We start from the raw sequence: 21,447 nt of genomic DNA, 5'->3' as shown, positions 1-21,447 counted from the left end.
TGGGTTTTGCCTCCTGGTGGTGGTGTGAGGTGTAAGTGCTGGACTGATAAGAAAGGCCAGTCACTCCAGAGCCCTCCAGCGAAAGCAGTGGTTCTCAATCTCTGGGTCACGAACCTTTTGGGGGGCGTTGAAGGACCCTTTCACAGGGGTTGTCTGATTCATAGCAGTAGAAAAATTACAGTTATGGAGTAGCAACGAGGATAGCTTTATGATTGGGGGTCACCACAACATGAGCATCTGTATCCAAGGGTCATGGCATTAGGAAGGACGGTTGAGAACCACTGCCCTAGAGGCTCATCCCTCCAAGGTATTTGGTTATGTCCAAGAAGTGTTCCAAACCTTCACCCTGAACACCCACAGAGATTCATGGGTACAATTGCAGCAAGGGTAAATCCGCATATGCACAAAGATCCTGACAGGATACTTAGGGAGTCATTAAAAACAAATTGTTTGGGCATAAAATTCATGTATCATTACAATTAAATCGTTCACTCACATTAAGAAGAGCCGTGTAGTCATCACCGCTAGATTTCAGAACGTTTTCTTCTCATCCTCATGATTGATATCTCCACGTCCCCCACCTCCCTGCCATGCCCCTAGGTAATTGTTAATGCTGTCGCTATAGGTTTACCTGTCCTGGATTTCATGTGCAGATAAATCATACAAATCAAAACCAAGAAGCAAACAAACAGAAAACTCAACAACAACGATAAAACAGAGGAAAACCCTCCATAGAAAAGAAAGCATGAAATAGAAAGTGAAACAAGTTTAGAACGCGTTAAAAGAGAGATCAAACGATAAGGTATTACATTTTAACCTAACTATGTCTGCCACCACCGACTTCACACGAATGCTCTGTCTGATAGCCAGGCTTTCCCATCTCTGCACTGTGGTCAGTGGGAGTTCAATGGAGACTTAGCCCCTCTGGGGACCCGCTAGATGGATTTTGGCCTCCCACTGTCCTCTGCAGTCAGGGGATTCTTAATGGTCCGACAATTCACAAGTCAAACCCTGTCCTTCAGCACCCCTGTGATGGAGACACTCACGTGTCATGGGGAAGTTCATTTTATATTTTTGGGCTATTCTATTAAGAAGAATCTAATGAAAGACAACTTTTGGTTTTACGTATCACCCCAGCTACATCGGCTGCCTTTTGTGACCTTGAAGCGCTGAGATGTTCCATGATCCAGGTCTCATTCTTGCTTGTCATTTGCCTGGAGGATCTGGGTCCCTGTCACTGTCCTTTCATCTGATTTTTCGTCATCCTCAGGCTTTTGCTTAAATAATACCTCTTCAAAGAGGCCTTCCCTGCCCGTCTTACTTTTGTGGGTCTCCAGTTTGTACCAATCACTGCTTCCTGTTATGAAGATATTCAGAATTCTTAATACAGATTGAAATTTGCCTTTATGTTTATGTTTGCTCATTTCTTCTCTTCCGGTCGATTGTAGATGACTCCATGGCCAAGGACTCTACTTGTTCCACTCTGCATCATAAATCAATGCCCAGCACAGTCTTTGGCACTTACAGTTGACACTCGATAAATAGAGTTGTTCAGATAATGAATAAACACAACGTAAAGAAGGTCTTTACGAAAACAAAGACGTCTAAACCCCTCCCCCACGAGCTACCCTCTCAGAGAATCGTCTTTCTATCTACCTTTCCTCATGCTAAAGATTTTTGATTGCTTAGCACTTTCTGATAAGGCAGCATTTTGAAATGCCACCCACCCTCATTGGGATGGTCTGACATTTGAGTACCTGGTTGTTTTTCCATGTCCCTACTATTGTTTGATTTCTGAAGAGCAACATGATGCTCTCAATATAGTCTGACCAGTACACAGCAGAGCATCTTCTTCTTGGTTGAAGTTCATATGTTTCTATGAACTAAACCAGAGGTTGAGTTTATCTTTTGGCAGCTCCATCAGCCATGCATTAATTCATACCTTTCCTTCTACAGTTGCTTTTCTTCTTCTCCCTTGAGGTTGCTAAGCTCTGACTTCTTCCTTCTTGATCTGATGGAGGTGGGTTTTGGATGCACATTTATGTCCTTATGTTCATTACCATTAAATCTCATTACCAGCATAAAAGGAGAGGGTTGGCTTTGACCACAAGGTCACTTGCAGCTCTTACAGGTAACAGTAGATTATTCCAGAACCGCATTGTCCAGGAGAACATCCTGGGAGGATAGAAATGTTCCCCATTGTCACGGTTCAACACCGTGGCCCCACCCACATGCAGCTGCTGAGCACCTGAACTATATTTAGTGTGACGGAAGCATTCGATTCTGACTCTTAGAAACCCCATGGAACAGGCAAAGTTGCCTAGACTGTAACTTCACAGGAGCAGGAAGTTTCATTTTCTCCAAAGGAGCGGCTGGTGGTTTTGAACTGCTGACTTGGTGGTTTGCACCCCAATGGGTACCCACTACACCACCAGGGCTCTTCCGTGTGACTCGTAGCTACTGTCTTGGCCAGTATGGTCCTAGAGAAAAAGTTCCAGAATTGTAAAAGTTGAATGACATGCCCAGCATGTGGGACGAGAGGCCAGTAGGGGCCTGGGGAAGCTTGTTTAGCTCCAGGACTCATTTATTCAATGGTCTTTTATTAACAGAGTATGAAGCATCAGTTATGAGCTAGGCACACTTGTAGGTGCTGGGGAGACAGCTTTGAAGAAGGCTGTCATGGTCCCAGTTCTTAAAGGGCTTCCTGGATTGGCCGTGGGTGCTTATTAGAATCATTTGGTATGCTAAGGACCCACCTTTAGAAATTCGGATTTATTAACACAGGGCCTAAGGATCCCTGTTAGTGGTGTGGGATAGGAATTGGACTGATAACCACAAGGTTAGTGTTCCAAACCCATTAACTTTCCCATGGGGGAAAGATGAGGCAGTCTTTACCTTTAGTTTTACAGCCTTTATGGGTAGAAATTGATCCAGTAGCTGTGGTTTTATGAGAATATAGGGCCTACGGCTGTGACAGACTTGTAAAAGCCCCACTGGTGAGTCTTAGTTGGCATTCAGGGTTCAGAGTCGTTGGTCTAGGGGCTTAGAGCTGAAGCAAGTCATGTCAAAAGTTTCACCTTGGTCACCATTGGCCGTCACACACAAATCCTACCTGGAAAACAGTTGAGTGGGCACCCCAGCTCGCATCACCTGTCTCTCTCATGGTGAAGCTGCTTCTCTCTGTGAAAATACTCTTTGGGTAATTTCCAAATACTGGCCAGGGAATCTAATTTCAATATGTATATCCTAAGTCTGGACAAAGTTTATAAAGAGCTAGACGTACCTGTATTTATTTATGAGTACTTTTTTCAAAGTAGATTTATGTACAAAGATTAAATATACTTATCTTACTCTACAGAATTTTGCCATTTACAATGATTGACATGCAGAATGGAAAGCATTTAGTGAAATGTATAAAACAATGGTTAACAAAAAAAGTGCCACCTCTGGAAAAGGTGGGGATTTTCTCCCCCCGCTCTGCATGTTCTCAAGGTCCCCCCCTTGAAGCACGGCCCCGCCCCCACGCAGGCAGCTGTAGCTGATGCCCCATCAAGTCAGTTGCATGTGTCATGGTGTCAAAAAATCAACTCACTGCCCTTGAGTCCGTTCTGCCTCATAGTGACCCTGTAGAAAGAGTAGAACTGCCCCAGAGGGATCCTGAGACCGGAACCCAGTGTCATCCTTCTCCCGTGGGTGGGTGGTCGAGCACGTAACCTGCTACATCAGCAGAGCTCCAGGATTTCAAACTTGCATCCAAAATGCCCATCTTTCATCAAATAGCGTAGGAGCCTTTTCTCCTGTAAAATGTATTATTAATCTTGGAATTGGGTTTCCACACAGTTCTGGGCCTAGGGATTAAAAATACAAACAAACAAACAAAACCCTCCAACTAGGGTCCTGACTTGTCCAGACTCTAGAGTGATGCCCCAGTGGGAGGAGGCAGCTGAGGGGCTGTGGTAGTTACATCACCTGGTGCCAACCCGAGACTATTAGGAGTGAAGGAGTCGAGGTTAGCCTGTCAATCAGGTGGCTGCTTGATGACCTCATTTGGAGGTGCTAAGTCGATAAATAGCTCCCTGGAGGTGGGACACACATACTCTCCCTGTGAGACAGTCCTGTGGACAAGACACATGGAGCTATCCTAGAGCCCTGGAGCTGAAGGAGCCACATGGAGACCCTTGCCCATGCTGAGATGTATCCACTGCCACTGGATCTACAAGACTTTCCATCCACTGGCCTGTGATCGTCATGCATTCTGTGTCATTGCATGTGGTGCGTGAGTCTGAAGAGGAATTTATAGAATGGTATCGGACATATGGACTAATATTGGATTTATGGACTTGATCTGGACTGATGTCAGGGGAGCCAACCCCTAACAAGTCATCACAGGTACGGTAGGTGCAATTGTACAGTGATAATAGGTAAGTAAGGTCTTAGAAAGTAAGAAAGATAGAAGAGAGATTGACATAATGGAGTCAGACACATTTCATGGTAGCATGCTCACCTCAGCCCCGCTTGGTGGTCCACGTGAGGATGTGAAAGGTGGGAATTGCAGGAGCAAGTGAGAGCGGGAGATAATTCTTTATTGCTAGCCAAGGCTTATATATCTTTGGGTGTGTGTATGCAAGCCTATTAATTACAGGTGGACATATGTCATAGGAAGGGGTTGCACTATAGGTTATACAGCAATGATGGGGGACAATGTAGGGATATACACGCAATAGGAAAGGGAGGGATTGGGGGTACACATGTGACAAGATGGGCGGATCCTAGATTCAGGATGGCAGCCTAACTTTGGATGTCACTGAGCAGGTTTGACTTGTTCTCTGGCTCACCATGAAAACTATTATCAGTAGTGTGTGAACCCCACCTATGATGGACCAGATTGATGTCTGAATGCCATTGTCCTTAACATCAGGGAGTGGGCCCCACCTGTGGTGGAACCAGACCATAGTCTGGAGGCTGAATGCTTCTGACCTCCCCCGTGTGTGCTGGCAAACAGCTCCTAGTGGTTGGCATATCTTTGGGGGAGACAAAGCTGGGGAAAAGTCTTTTTATATCCCACAGACTGGGCTGCTTTGTTTTCTCAATATTCATTTGCTCTTGTATATAAAGCTCTTTCTTATACACATGAGTCTCCCTGGATTTGTTTTTCTAGTCAGCCCAGACTAACACAGGGGCCAAATGGCTATGTGGAGGAAGGAATGTGCTCTTTATTTGGCATCAGATATGTGCTAGGCTTGAATTTTCCGAGGAGGAGAAAACTTATTGTTGTTTTTTGATTAAGATAAGCATGATTTTACCTTAGCGAATAGCATCAAGGGCTGAATTCTCCCTACATGTTCCCATGGATGTCTGAGACGTCTGGAAGAGCCTACCAGAGCCTCCTTTATCTGGAACATTGCTGGTTGCTGTGACCGAGAGGAATAGAGTACGTGACAAAGCATAAGATGGTGGTGACAGCTTTTGCGTGGAACTAAATCACGCTTGCACAAAGCAAAGTCCCTTGGCCAAGCTGGATCGGGGAAATCACTTTCCCCAAGGAAAGTGAGCAAATCTTTGTGAACAACCAGACAGTCCATTCTAGTCTGCCCTTTGCATCACAAATACTTGATGCTATCTCCTTTGAACTCACAAAATGCTCCCCTTTGCTCCTTCTAGGGAGACCATACTCAAGTATCCTCAGTTAGGGCAGCATCCCCACTGCCCCGGGGCCTGTGAAGGTCTCTGTCTCCTGTAGGCATCGCTTGGTCTATATTTCTGTGACCTCAAGAGACGAATGGCTCGCTTCCCTACATTCAGGAAGTCATGATAGAACAGGGCCAGAATGGCTTACACGAGCGCTTCTTTCCTTTTTTTCAAAGAACGCTTAACGGAAGAATGTAAGATACACCATTGCTCCTTCTGTAGTAATTTGGGGTTTAACGGGAAAGCTGTTACAAGTCTCGTGCTTTTGAGTTTGGGCATGTTTGGGTTTTTTGGGGGTTCCTGGGGTGGCTCTCAACACCCTTGTTCCCTGTGGTTCTTAGCTTCGCTTTCCTGTCTCTTCTTTGACTGCTGACAGACTCTTTCAATCCGATTTCTCCCATAGAAGTTTAGGGACCCACAGGTCATTTCATTTCCCAAACAGACACAGTCTCTTTTAGCTGAAGATGGTGTGGCTCTTCGGGCTATAGAAATGAGAGTAAGGCTCAGTCATCTGTCTCATCTCTTTAATTCCAGGCAGCTTTATGGACCAACACTCACAATTAATTTTGATTACCCGGAGCATAGCAGAGAAGAGAGCTGATCCCTCTCTCTCGATTTATTTGAGCCATTTTGCCCACTCTGAAACAATTCTCTGGCTTTTTCTTCATTTGTTCAGGTATTTTAACACTGGGTGGGATTTCTGGAACCTTGATCTGAGCCTCACCCTACGGCTGAGCTTTAATGGGTCTGCTCCAAAATGTTTTCCAGCTTTATTTCTTGTTTTCAGGAGATAAGAAGAAGTTGCCTCTTTCAACCCCACAAGCTCTAGAATTCATCCCGGTTGTCCAGGCGGCCGGTTCTTGCCTCCTTCCTTTGGTCTGATCCTAGTCAAATGCAGCCAGTCATGACCAAGACATGTTTTCCGAATTCATCAGGTACATTTTTCGCTTCCAACTTATTCCAGAGGACACTTTAATGGAATGCCTCATCGCTGTGTGATGCTGGTATGAAGCAGACATCCTTCTAGTCTTCAGGGACGATAGTTCCTGTTCTGCCTATGGCCTGACCCAGAATCCACTGCGACTTATTTTTAGTGTGCTTGCTGGGTGGCAGCATTCCATTTCCTGTACCGTTTTTCCAGCTCCAGGAAGGCTAGGTGTTCTTGTAGCCAACCCCGCTCGCCTCTCAGTGGCTTACAGTGAGTTGGTATATCTATCTTTGGCTCTTGCTACATGCCCACGATGGATTGGCTCTCTCGCCTCCACATTTCCCTCCATCTGGGTCCCACGGCAACCTGTTTGAGGAAATTTGGCATTCCTGTGGTAGAGGGAACCCAAGACGCTGCCATCCACTCGCTCGTAAAGCTGTTGCCACTTCTGCCCAAAGTTCATTGGCCAAAGCAAAGTACACCTGGCCAGGCCTATTTTCAAGGAGAAGCAATGTCCAGGCTGCCTGAGAGAGGGGCAGCAAATATTTATGAGTATGGGTACCGTCTAAAGAACCCTGGTGGCATAGTGCTTATGTGTTGGGCTGGTAAGTACAAGACCAGCAGTTCAAAACTATCAGCTCCTCCAATGGAGAAAGAGGAGGCTTTCTACCCCTGTGAAGATTTATAGTCTCAGAAATCCACAGTCTATTCGCCGTGAGTCAGACTTAACTAGAAGGCAGTGAGTTGGGCGTTTGAGTTAGCATCTACGCCAGTCGATGAGTGTAGTAAAATTAGAAACACTTAGGGAGATGATGGACGGGGCGGCTGCCTGGAGACTAGGTAGCTTGGTTGAATGGAATAGGGAGGAAAGCAAAGGCTTTGATACTAAAGATCCAGTTGGATATCTCTCCTGTCACGGAAACCGAATAGTTAACATATCAGGGCTGGAAAGGACTTCAGAGGCCCAGAACACAGCTGGTGTAGGCTTTGCATTCCGGAACTGTAGGTTCCAGCTCTGCCACTAAGTCTCTGTGCGATATTTGCTATTTGTCCAGTTACTTGGCCTCTGAATCTCTTTTTACCCATCTGTCAAAAAGGATAGCAATATTATCTACCTCGTAGTTATATTTTATGCGTTTTTATCTCCTCCATTTATAGCTCTTATAGGAGTAATTATCTATATACTGATGATATATATAGCTCTTTTAGGAGTAATTATATGCCAAGAGAGCATCCCAGCCCACTCTAACTCAAGTCCACAAGCCCCTCTTCAGACTCGTGCCGCCCATGCAATGATGCAGAATGCAGGAAGATCACAGGCCGGTAGGTGCAAAGTCATTTGCATCCAAGGTCGATGGAAACACGGTTAGGCTCTGGCAACATCAGGATGGTCAGCGAGCAGGGAGAAGACAGAGAGAGGGAGGTTCCCTGAGCCCTCCTTAGGCTGTGACCTGATGGACCGGTTGGATACGACCCCTACACTTTTACCTATCTCCAAGCTGACTTAAGTTTATGGAACGATGACAGCTGCCATGCTCTGAGAGCAGGTTGCCCGGTCTGTGCCCTGTGTAGGCTCTAGGTAGGTTCAAAGCACTGGCTTTTTTGTTAATGTCAGCTGAGTGCTTAGCCATTCTACCACTAGGACTCCTTAGCGTGTTCTTTTTTTAATAGTTGAGCCATTAACTGAGCGTGTTCTTAGAGGATTTCTAGCCTCTGCGTCTCCGTCCAGTCTGTGACCATAAGGAAGAAAGGATGCAGAATTTATCTGCTGCCTTAGACTCCCATTGGTCAAAATTCCTTCCTTGAAATTTCTGCTCCCCCAAAATTCTGGATTGCCGGTGCCTGGATGCCCAGTGAGCCCTGAGATCAGCTGTCGGGGAAGGCCGGGCATGTGGGATTCAGGCAGAGGACACAATGGGCAACTGCTGGTGCATGACTGAGTGCAGCGTGAGTCTCTGGGAGCTGTCCCCAGGACGCTCTGTGGGTCGGCAGTGGTATGCATGGGAATGGCAGTGATCTGGGTGCAGGGCCTCAGGGATGGTGCTACCTGCCCAGTGGCCTCAAAGTGGCCAGAAAGCAAACCAAGAACACTCAGGATCCATCAATATCATCACCTTTTAAGCTCAGGTTTCTCACTTTCTAGATGAGGACACAGATCCTCAGGGAGAGAAAGGCTTTATTTGGTTACGTGGGGGGAACTTTTAAAAAAAGGAGTCTGACCTGAAGCTTCTTGATGTGTACTTTGCTTCTAACCCACCGTTATCTATTGCTGGGCTTGGCATTTACAGAGATCTTCTCTTAAATAAGGTGTCATGTTGCCCTGATTATTTCCCATGAGACATTGGTACATCTGGAGAGTACCCAGGCCTTGAGAGCTATGACCCGGCCCTCTTCTGCGCTGGCTGATGAGAAAACAAGCTGTCTGTGGGGTTGAACCCATCGGGAAGAGGTTGGATGAATTTAGGATGCTTGAAAGATGGAACGACTGAGGTTGTCTGGGTCTAGGGAAAGGGAAAGCAGCTGCTCCAGGCCTGGCTCCAGCTCCAGTGTATTGGCAGCAGCTCTGGAATGAAGGGAGAAGATGGATGTCCAAGGAGGAAACCTGGCTTTTCTGGCTCCCGCAGCATGTTAGGCAAAGCCTTCCTGTCAAACCAAATCATCAAAGAGGCCTAATGGCTCACTAAGTGCTAGGCCCAAAGCACCAAGTGGAAACAGAAAGCTGCAGGGAGGTCCAGGATTCGATTCCTGCCCTTTTGGAAATGAACTTGTAGTGGGAAGATAAATGGATGAATAAAAGAGTATCAGTGATGTTGTTAGGTAATGCTGAGGTGGTTCTGGCTCAGAGCACCTTGTGCTACAGGAGAACTGCCCCAAAGGGCTCCCAATGCTGTAATCTATGGGAGGAGCTTGTCAGGTCTTGTCTCCCGTGGAGCCATGAGATGGGTTTGAACTGGCAGCTCTTCAGCTGGTGGATTAGTGCTTAACCATTGTGCTGGCAGAGCTCTTTATTGGTGATCACCACACTATTAATTACACCTGATCCAAGCCATGGCATTTCTCATTAGCCTCCTATGCGTGTGAAGGTGGGACGTTGATTAAGGAAGACAGAGAAGAATCGGGCCATCGAATGATGGTGGGGGTGGTGAATATTGAAAGTACCGTGGACGGCCCAAAGGACAAACCCATCTGTCTTGGAGGCAGGACAGCCAGAATGCTCCTTAGAAGCAAAATAAGGCGAGACTTCATCTCATGTACTTGGACATGTTATCAGGAGAGCTCCGTCCCTGGAGAAGGACGTCATGCCTGGTCAAGTGGAGGGTGGAGGAAAGGAGAAGGCTCCTGACGAGGTGGACTCCAACCACAGTGACTGTGACAGTGCTCTCAAACAGCAAGACTGTGAGGATGGCGCAGGGCCGGGCAGTGCTTCCTTCTGCTAAACATAGCGTCACTGTGAGTGGGAACTGACTTGATGCCACCGAATAGTAATACAATTGATATTAATTTAAATATCAATTAAAAAAAAGTAAAGAGCTAGCCAGTTCCAGTTGTCAAAGCATCGATTTGGACTCCTGGCATCCTGTAAGCCTCAACAGGGTTGTTGTGGCTGAGTTTTGGGAAATAGATCACCAGTCTTTTCTACCAGGACCTTCTGGGTCGATTCAAACCGCCAACCTTCCAGTTAGTTAGTTGCTGAGTATTTACTTGTTTGTGCCAACAAACTCACTGCCATCGAGTCAGTGCTGACTCATAGTGACCCCTGTGGGTTTCTGAGACTGTGACTGTTTACAGGAGTAGAAAACCCAGTCTTTTTCTCCCGAGGAGCTGCTGGTGGTTTCAAACTGCTGACCATTCAGATCAACATGTAACCTCTACATCACTAGGGCTCCTGTGCCAACAAGGAAACCCAAGTCCCAACCCCCAATCCCCAACCTACGGCCTTCATAGAACAGGTTAGAACTGCCCCTGTGAGTTTCCAAACAGAGTGGCTGGTAGTTTTGAACTGCTGAACTTTTGGCTTGCAGCTCAAGGCATAACCACAATGCCACCAGGGCTCCTTGTCAACAAAGAGCTCCTATTAGTATTAGTAGCTAGCAGGCATTGGGCACGTACATATGAGGAAAGTGTTGCTGGGACTTGAAATGTTCATAGAATAATTCCATAGTCTGTCCCCCACCCCTGCTGGCCATATTATTTATTTTTTGTCTTGTACAATTTTAAAGAGCATTTTTATTGTGAATTAGGTAGGGGCTTGCATTTTAGATCTTCAATTTTGTGTTCACCAACTTAAACTTCTTATCCACCCGGCAATAGCTTATCCTGCCCCCACTGCCCTTTGATTTCTTGTCTCCTGCAGAAAGCGACCTTCCCCTTCCCCCAAGTTCACACCTGTCTACTCCCTGCCCTACTGCCGCAGCCCCTCCCCTGCCTGGCAGTGTGGGTGTGACTGGGTAGGGACCTCGACGCCTGAGGGTGGGGGTGTGAGTATACAAGTGTGACTGTGCAGGCGTGCGGCTGTGGAGGTGTGTGGGATGAGTGTGGGGGCGTGGTGTGGAGACGCACCTGAGGACGGAGAGCCGTTGTCCTACCTGGGTTTGCATTCCCGGCCCACCCTTTACAAGCGGAGCGGGGTGAGTTATTCGGCTCCCTGCACCTTTATTTTCTCATCTGTCAAATGAGAATGATTACCACTGGAGAGGTTATTGTAAAGATCAAAATAAAAATCGTGTATGAGAAGGGCTGAGCCTATTGCCTGGCATTAGTGAGTGCTGAGTAAATGGCAGCTGTTTGTGTAATGGTCTTGTAAATGGTTATTTGTAATAGGGATTTTTTCAGTTGCTGTTTGCTAGCCCACAGGTCGCCAAACCGTGGCTCTTGAGCCACATGCGGCCTTTTCCGTGTGTACATGTAGCTCTGAAGTAAAATGGAAGCATCTTTAAGGATATTATTCAGACAATGGTGACTTCACTGGTCGTTAAAACTGTGTTCACGGCTCTCGAACAGTTTTTAAATTGCGGTGGGAGACAGGATTAGCTCTTCTGTCTCAAGCACTCTCCTGGGTCGACACAGGCAACGTGGCCTGGGTGTTAGAGTAGCAATATTCTCCGCAGGCTTGTCACAGGCTGATCTCTTGCTTCACCAGACCTTTCCTCCGCGGCTCATTATGGACATAGACGTGCGCGCACACACATTGTTTTGCCCCCGGGCTATCTGAGCAGATGCTCTTCAATGACTGTTTCCCCTCTTGCCCCTCGCTGGTGTGCTCAGCACCATGAGAGTATCCACATGGAGGCTTCTGACATAGTCTTGGGGCTCATTCCTCAGGAGATTTTCCTGGCTTCCAGCTGGGCTTTTTCCCATTGCCTTTCTTGTGAGTGGATGTTTTATCAGTGGCCATTTCCCAGATGTCGGAATTGGGAAGGCGGCATCCCGGAGGAAGGAAGGACTCCTTGATTCACAATGAAGTCACCTACTAGCGCCTGGGCCCTCGGGCCCAGGCTGAGGCACGACTGACTGCGCCTCCCGCAGCCTGTTCACCGGCTGTTCTCAGGGGGCCCGAATGAGGCGCAAAGGATATTCGAGTTCCTCCTTTGTCTCACCTTTAATCCACATGGTAGGTTTTGCCACTTTTTTTCTTTCAATTTTGATCATCTAATTTAGCTGTAGGAAGTAGCCATAGTCAGTGATAGACCTTTTCAACCTTGTCGACCTACCCACCGAGTGACACTCGTCACGCCCTAAGGGTGTGCTGTTGCGCTTCTCTGGGCTTCCACTGCCCCCCCCCCCCCACCGTTCCTACATCTCCCGCCCCTTAGCCTCCCGGCCCCATTTCCAGGTTGCCCAGGTCAGTGACCACATGGAGAAAAGTCCTTAGGAGGCCGCACTAATCAAAATGAGCTAAATCTCGGTTCAAAGAAAACTTAAGGGCATCGGTCTGGTTTCACATTCACAGTTCAAAGAGCAGCTCAGGCCTTTGTGCATTAACCATCATTGTGGAGCACACCGATCACTAAGGACAGTGTTCCTCATCTCACAGGCTCTTATTAAAATGAGTGCGGAAGGCTTCTGAGACCTGAATCTCAGTATTCATAACCAGGGGTGGGATTCAGCCGGTTCACACCAGTTTGGCAGAGCTGATACCTAATTTTTGGTCGAGTTTGGTGAACCGGCTGTTAAATGACACTTGTAGTCAGACTTCTCTCTCAGGTGGTGGCTGCGCAGTCACTCAATGTAGAAGTCACCAATTTACATTCCTGACTCTTTTTTAACATTCATCTGTGTAATGATGTATTCTCAATTCCTGTGGTAATGTTATTCCATCCTTAGGTGTACAAAAACTAGATGGAACTATGCTTGTGATATTTACTTATCCATTTCATAATACGCATTATGCTATTGATGAAATACATTTGTTACTTCAGTAAACAAATACAAAGAGAAAAAGAACACAAAGACCCCAAACAGAAAATCATATCAATGGGAATGAGGGGGAGGGCAGAGTGGAGACCCAAAGCTCATCTGTAGACAAGTGGACATCCCCTTACAAAGGGGGCACAAGGAAGAAATCAGCCAATCAGGGTACAGTATAGTACCAATAAAATATACAACTATCCTCTAGTTCTTTAATGCTTCCTCTCCCCATTATCATGACCCTAATTTTGCCTTATAAATTCAGCTAGACCAGAGCATATACACTGGTACAGATAAGAGCTCACAATACAGGGAATCCCGGAGAGATAAACTGCTCAGGACCAATAATGAGAGTAGAAACCCCAGGAGGGGAAGGGGAAAGTGGGGGGAGAAAGGGAAAACCAATCACACTGATCGACATATAAGCCCCTCCCTGGGAGACAGATAACAGAAAAGTGAGTGAAGGGAGACATCAGTCAGTATAAAACATGAAAAAAAAATTATCAAGGGTTCATGAGGGAGGGAGATTGGGGAAGGCAGGGAAAAATGAGGAGCTGATATCAAGGATTCAAGTAGAAAATGTTTTGAAAATGATGATGCCTACATGTGCTTGACACAATGGGTGAATGTATAGATTGTGATAAGAATTGTAAGAGTCCCTAATAAAATGATTTTTAGAGAGAGAGAGAGAGAGAGAGCGAGAGAGAGAGAGAGAGAGAGAGAAAGTGCCAAGTAAGCAGAGGCAGACACGTTGTGGTTTGTCTCAGCTTTGTCTTGTACCCCAAATCCCCACGGATGTGATGAGTGACCTACACAACCCTTGAGAGTGTCCAAAGACCTAACATGATATGTTCAGAGAAGAGAATTCACTCGTGTCTAATCTAGCAAACACAATGATTGTTGTCTAATTGGCCTACTTCTAAAGGAATGGGATCCTATTGCTACAGTGGGAAGATGATTAAGGATAAATTGCAAGCCAATGATATTCGGCTAAAAGTGAAGAATATTGCAAGTGAGGATGTCAATCAAGAAGCATTCTGGAAATACTCTAAATAATAGTTTTATTGTTTTGTCAGTTATTATTTAAGATTTTTCCTTAATATTTTAAAACTTTCTTATAACCATCTAGTTTTGTATGCCTCTTATTATTTCTATTAAAGTATTAACTATATAAAATAATAAGCTACCTTTCAAAAAATCATTTTATTGGGAGCTCTTACATACAACAATCCATACATCCATTATGTAAAGTGGACATATGCAAATATTGCCATCGACAGTTTCACATTGCCCTTCTTCTTGAGCCCTTGCATATCAGTTCCTCTTATTCCTACCCTCCCCCACCCTACCACCCCTGCAAACCTCTTATAATGTATTGTTATTATTAGTTGTACATATCTTATACGACCCATTCTATCCCTTTACCTACTATCTTGGTATTTGTCCTCCTCAAGGGGTGTTATTCTGCTATCATTGCTAGCTGTTCCCCCTCCCCCTCCCCCTTCCCTACCCTCCTGGAATCATTACTCTCATTACTGTTTCTAAGGGGGTTTGTTTATCTTGAATTCCGTATATTGAAAGCTCCTGTTTGTGCCAGTGTATACTGGTCTAGCAGGATTTTCAAGGGAGGACTGAGGTCATAATAGTGGGGGGAAGAAGAACTAGAGGAGTGTTGTGTGTTTCGTGGGTGCTAAACTGACCCCTGGATGTATCTTCTCTTTTGTGATGCCTCTCCGTCTGAGAAAGTCCAGCTATCCCTGGATGGGTTATCAGCCTCTACTTTTATCCCTCTCATTCACTTTGATAAGATTGTTTATTTTTTGAACTTCTGGTGCCTGTTCCTGTGGACCTCTCATGATCACACAGGCTGGTATGCTTCCTCCATGTACAGGGCTTTGTTGCTTCCCTGATATATGGGTGCTTGTTTGGCTTCAAGCGTTTAATACCCCAGATGCTATGTCTTTTAATAGCCAGACACCATCTGCTTTTTTTTTTTTATCACATTTGCTTATGCACCCAGTTTGTCTTCAGTGATCGTGGGCATCCCCTATTGCGTTAGCCTGGGTGGACTAGAGAAACAAATCCATGGACACATGGATTATGTGTATAAGAAAGAGATTTATATACAATAGCAATTTAACATTGAGAAAACATCCCAGCCCAGTCCGGATCAATTCCGTCAGTCCAATATTAGCCCATATATCCTATACCAATCTGTAAAGTCCTCTTCAGACTCACAAAACACATGCAATAATGCCGAATGTAAGATCACAGGCCAGTGGGTAGAAAGTCTTTGGCTCCGGTGGCATTGGAAACATCTCAGTGCTGCCAGAGGTCTCTGCATGGCTTGTCCAGCACCCAGGGCAGCATCAGGGTGGCTCCATGTGTCTTGTCAGCTGCTATGTCTCCCAGGGGTGAGCAACGAGTATCCTACTTCCATGAAGGAAATACTGGAATTCCCAGAATCCTTAGGGGAAGTCTATGCCCACACAGAAGCCTCATTGGCTATGACCTGATTGACAGGCTAGACTCCATGGCTACATGCTTAATCCTTAAATGGACAATTATCTAACTACCACACCCATTAAGCTACCTTTTGGTATATTGTTCTTTATACTTATAATGGTCATTAGGGCAACAATCCAGTTGTTAAATTATTTGCATCTCACCACTGCTTGTAACTATTCAAAGCATCTGTTTCTGGAGTGATTTCTCCAACTAAATGGTGCTGTGTTGTTGAGGGAGCTGGTAAAGCCCATGGGAGGAGCTACATTTAACATAAGTAAACTTCATTATGAAAAGATATCAGAAAAAAAAAGAAAAAAAGGAAAAGATATCAGGAAGGTGGTGGGTCATGCACGTGGAGAGTTAAGAAGAGAGAAGGCCAGAGGCTATTTCCACGTGTGATCAGCACGAGCTTGGTCTTTAAGGTCTAGGGAGTGAGGACCTCATTTAAGACAGCGCCTCTCAACGTGTGTTCCCTGGAACATTGATTGATGCCTGCCCAGGACTGACTAGAACTGGAGCCCTGGTGGTGTAGTGGGTGACATGTTGAGCTCCTAGTAGTTCAAAACCACTGGCACGACTCAGTGGGAGCCAGGTGAGTCTTTTTTCTCCTATAAAGAGTTACAGTCTTGGAAACCCATAGGGGAAGTTCTTCCTTGTGTTGTAGGGCTACCATGAGTCAGAATTGGCTCTATGGCAGTCAGTTTTGGACCCAGTGAATCAGAACCCCCAGGGGCCGGGTGCAGTCATTTGTTTTCATAAGCCTTCCAGATGACATGGCTACAAACGCAAATGTAAGTGGAGGAGGCGAGTTACACAGAGTCGAGGATCAAGGATTGATCCAGCAATTAACATCATATAGAGAAGGAGGAGCCACAAAGGCCACTGAGCAGAGGAACCCCCAGGTGTTATGCCACAGAAGACATGTGTTTCAGAAGGTGGTGGTGCACAGTGGGGGCCAAATGCTGCCGAGAGCTGAGAAAGACGAGCTTGGAAAAGGATTTACTGGCTTTGATGAGATGAGTCTTGACCTGGGTGCTTCCAACGGAGTGGCCGGACGAAGGTGTGTTCGCAGTATGCTGAGCGAGCACAGGTGGCCACGAAGCAGACATAGCCAGCGTCTCAACTGTGCTGCAGAGTTTGGACAAGAGCAGAACAGCGGAAGGGAGCGGGTGTTGGAAGGTGACTTGTGTTCCAGGAATGGCTTGCGTTTCAGGTAGGATGCCATCTCGCATGTTTGGAGGCCCTCGGAAACAATCTCGTAGAGATGGTAGCGAAGCATGCAGGGGTGAGGGAGGAGAGGCAACAGCAGGAGGGCAGAGGTTGAGTAAATGAGAGGGGCTGGACTCCTCTCCAGTGGAGAGAAGACTCTTAGGAGCAGGGAATGCTGATCCTTGACATTCGGGGGCAAAGCCAAGGCAATGAATCTAGGACCAGGAGGCTGTAGATTCGCAGGTGCGAAGATGAGGTAGTTGTTCATTTTCTCATGAAAGGAGAAGTGAGGACAAGGGGGAGGGAGGAGGTTTGCATGGAAAGATGATGTGGAACAGAAAGCCAGAAGGGGGTGCTCCCAGTGGGCAGGTGCGAGGGCAGCTTAGGCCCCCCAGCTTCTGTCCCAGGTATGCTAATTCCAGGAGCCCTCACTGCCTAAGGAGAGCTGTCTCTCAGTATATCCGATGATATGAAGGTAGATGGCCAAGCTGTGCCCCTCTAGGGCGCTCAGTCCACAGCACAGCCGGGCCCCTCACCGTGGCTTTGGATGGTGCTTTGGCTCTAGAGCCGCCTGGCGTTTCTTCCCCACAGAGTGGGTGATGATGTCCCACGCTGGCTCGCCACCCTGATTCAAAATTCACCCCTGGCCTTTTCATTTTGTAGCCTGTTCTTCATTTTTAAATGATAAAAAGTGTTTTGTTTTCTCTGCCAGACAGGACACAGTTCTAAAACAGATGAAACAAAAGTGAATCATTTCCAGATCCATTCCCATTCCTTCTTGCGTCCACACTCCCGTGCTTGCGTCTCGCCTTCTCCCCTGTTCTCCTGAGACAGCAGCAGCCTGGTGGCACAGCAGTTCAGCACTCGGCTGATCACAGAAAGGCCAGCAGTTGAACCACCAGTGACGCTGTAGGTGCGAGCCCGGGTGACCTGCTCCCATAAGGATGACAGCCTCTGTAGCCGATGGGCAGTTCTCTCTCCGAGTTAATTCAGTGGGACCGCCTGCAGAACTCATGCACACTGGTGTTTTGAGTCCTGGCTCAACAACCTGTTACTTGGATTCCAATATTGGTCCTTAGTTTGAACCCACCAGCTGCTTCACAGGAGAAAAAGGAGGCTTTTTGCTCTTGTAAAGATTCATAATCTTGGAAATCCCAGGGAACAGTTCTACTCTGCCCGATAAGGCCACTATGAGTCACAGTCGACTCCATGGCAGTGTGTTTGTTTGTTTTGTCTTGTTTTTCATCAACAGGAACCAGAGCTCCCTTTGCTGTTGTTGTTGTTGCTGTCTAGTTGGCTTTGGTTCACGAAGACTTTAGGTGTACCAGCACAGAACATTGCCCAGCCTTGCACCAGCTTCGTGAGCTTTGGTACATTTGTGGCTATTGTGTTAACCCATATCTGTGTTAGACTGGGTTCTCTAGAGAAGCAAAACCAGCGATGGTTGTGTGTGCACATAGACAGAGATTTATATCAAGAAACGGCTCACACCATTGCAGAAGTTGATAGGTTCAGTCTGGTTCGAGTGCATGCGCTGGAGCTGCAGGGGCTGGCCGATGAACAGAACATGGGAAGATGAGGCAGGAAGACCACAGGCTGGTGGATGCGGATCGGAATGAACCCAAGGCTGGCCGTCTGCTGATGATCTGGAGGTTGGCAGGCGATACACCAGGAGGTCAGTGAACTAGATGCAGGCCCCAGATCCAACAGTAGAAGCGAGCTAGCCACAGGGCCAAGCTACATTAAAAGTAGGCCACACTCCAACGAAGCCTTCCTCAATTGTATCAAGGCTGAGTTGAGATTAAGCATGTGTACTCTGTCCCTCCTACAACTGCTTGGCTGCTTCACCAAGGATCCCATTATGCAGTTGACCATGCGAGATCAGATCATGGGAGAATCCTGGCCCAGCGAAGTCGACATAAAGACCTGTCATGTCAGTGAGGGCTTCACTCATTCTTGCTGACACACTCACTCTCTCTACGTCACCAAAAATGTCCTTTTCTAGTGATTGATCTTTCTTGATGATGAGTCCAAAGCAAGTGAGTCAAAGATTGTACTACCCTTTTCTCCTGGATATAGCAGATTACAAAATTAAAGGCAGGGGAACATTCGGATGGCACTGAGATTTCTGCTTTCAGACATATTTGGTGGCAACTGTTAGGGTAATTGAAGCAGTACTAAAATATGATCAATGCACAAACTAAAAGGGATCTGGCTAGCTAAGGTAGGCAGTTCAATTATTCAAAATAAGTCATTGCAGTCAATTGAAATGAATTGTACTGGAAATCCATGAATATATGATAATGCTCAGTTTTTCCAGCCATAACATTTGGAGACAATGAAGCGCCCACTTCATAAGACTGTTGTAAATATTAAGAAATATATTACTGGAGAGAGATGAGTGATTGGTACAGTGTTTGATCAATGTTAGCCATAATTATTAACTACTATTTGAGAGTGTGAAAAGTCAAATATTTAATGACGCCTCCTTTAATCTGGCACCATTAGGAATTATACTTTCTGGCTACAAACTCACTGCCTTCAAATTGGTTCTGACTCCTAGTGACCCTATGGGACAGGGTTGAACTGCAATGCCCTTGTGAATTTCTGAGACTGTAGCTTTAAAGAAAAATCATTTTACTAGGGGCTCATACAACTCTTATCACAATCCATCCATCCATCCATTGTGTCAAGCACAGTTGTACATTTGTTGCCCTCATCATTCTCAAAACATTTTCTTTCTACTTGAGCCCTTGGTATCAGTTCGTCATTTTCCCCCTCCCTCCTCCACACTCCCTCCCTCATGAACCCTTGATAATTTATAAATTATTATTATTTTTTCCTGTCTTATACTGACCAATGTCTCCCTTCACCTACTTTTCTATTGTCTGTCCCCCAGGGAGAAGGTTATATGTTGGTCATTGTGATATACTCCCCCTTTCTCCCTAACCTTCCCCTTCCCCTCCTGATATTGTGACTCTCATTATTGGTCCTGGGGGGTTTATCTGTCCTGGATTCCCTCTGTTTCCAGCTCTGATCTGTACCAGTGTACATCCTCTGGTCTAGCTGGATTTGAAAGGTAGAATTAGTTGGGGTAGGGGGTGGGGGGAGGAAGCATTTAGGAACTAGAGGGAAGTTGTATGTTTCATCATTGCTATACTGCATCCTGACTGGCTTGTCTTTCCTCATGATCCTTCTGTAAGAGGTGTCCAGTTGCCTACTGATGGGCTTTGGGTGTCCACTTCGCGCTCCTCCTCATTCACAGTGATAGGCTTTTTTGTTCTTTGATGCCTGATACCCGATCCTATCGCCACATCGTGGTCAAACAAGACTGTAGCTTTTTATCAGAGTAGAAAGCCTTGTCTTTCCACTGTGGAGCAGCTGGTGGTTCTGAATTGCTGACCTTGCGGTTAGCAGCCGGATGCAGAATCACTATGCCACCAGGGCTCCTTCTGTCGACCAAAGGACTTTAGAAAGTTTGGGGAAAATGAAATTGAAGAGTGGGAATGGGATTTTCCTACAACTTTTTGAAGCCTCCTACTCTGTATGAATTGCTTAATGATTTTTGTCTCAGCTAGGTCTCAGGTCCATGAGATCAGTTTCATTTTGGTGTTGATAGTGGTATTTTTGTCATTGGAATTGTCAATCACTGTAATGTCAGCTCCGGTTCCTGGGGAGTCCCAGCAGAGCAGAACGTGGTACCCAGGCCTGGGCTGCCTTCGCGATTATTGTTCATTGCTGTGGCCACTGGGGACTTGAGTGCCTCCCGCCTCGGCAGCTCATCACTAACCGCACATTGGACAATATTTAGTTGTTAGCACAGAGTTTTACGTGGCTCCTTTTCCGAAGCCGGTTTCCAGGCCTTTCTTCCTAGCCTGTCTCAGTCTGGAAGCTCTGGTGCTGGAAATATGGGTGACATTGCTTCCACATCAGAGCCACACCCAAGCTCCCGTAATGTGACGAACGGACAGGGGTGGTGGAGCAATTGGAATAGTACTTGTTAAGCAAAGGCAGTAGCGAAAAGCCCCTGGTTGAGCAGCAAGGGGCGCCTTATGTAATCACATACCATGCAGTGTGAGAAAAGACAGGAGGTCGGATTTTGAGTTCACAGCCCATTTTCTCACAGAGGGCTGGGGAGGCTGAGGCTGCGCAGGTGTGGGCATGTGTATGCTTCCCAGAGAGGCAGAGGGTGCTTGGAGGACTGGCAGGGAGAGAGACAGGCTGGAGAGATTTTGGGCAGTTATGCTAATGCTGCGTGCAAAGGAGCGCTCAGTGCTGATAGCCCGAATGAGCCGATAGGCAAGACCCCAAGGTGTTGCTGAGCTGCGCGTTGGCACTCAGAGTTGCTGGCTTTGTGGAGCACAGGGAGGGCGGATGATGGGGCATCACTGGCAGTTTGAAGCAGGAAGGCTTTGCCGCAGACACAGGCTCCTGAGAGAGCAGGGGCTGAGCTGATGTGCAGACAGAATCTGGGCCACTTTGCTTCTTGCATTCGCCTTAGAAAATGTGATGTTTTCAGAGACGGTTTCCCTTCATTCCTCTCTAGTACAACGCAAACAGTGTGCTCTCTGGCCCTGAATGTGATCTCCCGTCTCAGCTGGCCCCTGGCTGGTTCACTCATCACCTGGGACTGTGACATGATGGGGAATAATGCAGATTTTCCAGGGTGACGGTGCACGGCCTGAGAGGGAATGTCTGGGGCTCAA

General features: G+C 46.6%; 1 protein-coding gene across 1 annotated transcript in view; it reads left to right on the top strand.

Annotated features, from left to right (window-relative positions):
* The window catches only part of NELL1 (neural EGFL like 1), a 989,599-nt gene that overhangs the window by 11,927 nt on the left and 956,225 nt on the right, over positions 1–21,447 (top strand). The window lies entirely within an intron of this gene.

Source organism: Tenrec ecaudatus, chromosome 4, assembly GCF_050624435.1.
Source record: "Tenrec ecaudatus isolate mTenEca1 chromosome 4, mTenEca1.hap1, whole genome shotgun sequence".
NCBI lineage: Eukaryota > Metazoa > Chordata > Mammalia > Afrosoricida > Tenrecidae > Tenrec > Tenrec ecaudatus.
This window is presented reverse-complemented; position numbering and strand designations above follow the sequence as displayed.